This window comes from Lactuca virosa, chromosome 4, assembly GCF_052849685.1.
Source record: "Lactuca virosa cultivar CGN04683 chromosome 4, Lactuca_virosa_CGN04683_v6, whole genome shotgun sequence".
In the NCBI taxonomy this organism is placed as follows: Eukaryota; Viridiplantae; Streptophyta; class Magnoliopsida; order Asterales; family Asteraceae; genus Lactuca; species Lactuca virosa.
The window spans coordinates 281167273-281169460 of record NC_136429.1 but is presented as its reverse complement, the minus strand read 5'-3'; positions in this window follow the sequence as shown (position 1 = coordinate 281169460).

Sequence of the window (2188 nt, the reverse complement as noted above, 5' to 3'; positions counted from 1 at the left end):
GATCATGGAACATTTGATCCTTCGTCAGAAATATTGCACTTTGATTGTCACAAAAAACAGTGTTAACAGATAACTTGTTTGAAAGCTCACCTATCAACCGTTTCAACCAGAGGGCTTCCTTCACTGCTTCCGTAGCAGCCATGTATTCGGCTTCAGTGGTGGATAACGCTACAGTAGATTGTAAATGCGCTTTCCAGCTAACTGCGCAATCACCCAAAGTAAACACGTACCCTGTAATCGATCGTCTTTTATCCAAGTCCTTTGCATAATCGGAATCCACATAACCAAGTACTCCATTATCGGTTTTTCCAAACCGCAGACATAAAGAGGAAGTACCTCGCAAGTAGAGAAAAATCCATTTAACAGCAACCCAATGCTCCTTTCCTGGATTCGCCATGTATCTGCTCACCATGCTTACCGCATATGACAAATCTGGACGTGTACAAATCATAGCATACATAAGAGATCCTACAGCGCTGGAGTATGGTACCTTTGCCATGTATGCTATATCTTCTTCGGTGGTAGGACTTAAGGCGGATGATAGCTTGAAGTGGGCTGCGAAAGGAGTGCTGACTTCTTTTGCGTCATGCATATTGTGCAGAACCTTCTCAATGTAGCTTTGTTGAGAAAGGTATAGAGTTCTTGCACTACGGTCTCGCACTATTTCCATTCCTAGAATTTTCTTGGCAGCACCCAAGTCCTTCATATCGAACTCAGCATTCAACTGGTCTTTTATCTTTTGAATCTCCTTTATATTCTTCGCTGCAATTAACATGTCATCCACGTATAAAAGTAGATAGACCATTGAACCATCGTCACACTTTTTGTAGTAAACGCAGCTGTCGTAGGTGCACATTTTCAGCTTGTGACTGGTCATAAATGAGTCAAACCTTTTATACCATTGTCGAGGAGATTGCTTGAGGCCATAAAGAGACTTCTTCAATTTGCACACGTAGCTTTCCTTGCCAGGAGCTACAAAACCTTCAGGTTGTTGCATATATATCTCTTCCTCAAGCACACCATTTAAGAATGTTGTAGTAACATCAAGTTGCTCTAATTCATAGTCATGAGAGGCAACTAATCCCAACAAGACACGTATTGACGTGTGTTTCACAACCGGAGAGAAAATGTCGGTATAATCGATACCTGGGATTTGACTGTAGCCTTTGGCTACTAAACGAGCTTTATATCTTGGTTTGTCACCAGGGTGGATAGCCTCCTTCAACTTGTAGACCCATTTGCACTTAACTGTCTTCTTACCCTTTGGAGCTGGAAGGAGATCCCATGTGCCATTTTTCTGAAGAGATTCCATCTCCTCGTGCATGTCAACCATCCACTTATTAGAATGTTTGGATTGAATGGCCTCGTTGTAGCTTGTGGGCTCCAGAACAGACTCAACTTCATTGGCAACTGTAAGTGCATAAGCGACAGAATTGGCTTGAACATATCTCTTTGGAGGTACAATCTGTCTGCGAGGTCTATCTCTTGCAATGGAGGGACTGTGAGGTTGGCTTGGAGCTTCGGCTGGCTCATGAGAAGAGGAATGTTGATTATTTGAGGGTTGAGAAACCTCGACACCTTCATGAGACTGGTCCTCGAAAGATGAATTTAAAGGAAACTCCACCTCCACTCGAACATTGTCTTTTTCCGAATTTTCATTTTCTCTGGTCTGAATGTTTGGAGACAGGATGAAGCATGGCTTTTTCATCGAAGGTCACATCTTTAGATGTCAAAACCTTGCTTAGCTCCGGGCTCCATAATTTGAACCCTTTAACACCTGTCGGATATCCGAGAAAGACGCATTTAATTTCCCTCGGTTCCAATTTACCGTTATCAACTCGGGCATATGCTGGACATCCAAATGGAATCAATTTCGTGTAATCAGCAGGTTGGCCGGACCAAAGCTCAAATGGGGTCTTCTTTTGAATAGCACGAGAAGGGGAACAGTTGATAATGTAGCATGCGGTTGAAGCGGCCTCGGCCCAAAAAGACTTCGGCAACTTCGAATGAGATAGCATGCATCGGACCTTCTCCATGATGGTGCGGTTCATACGTTCCGCTACGCCGTTTTGCTGTGGTATATGAACTACGGTGCGATGCCTCGTAATTCCTTCCCTACGGCAATAGGAGTTGAATTCTTCAGAACAAAATTCCAGTCCATTATCAGTACGAAGGTATTTCACTTCAA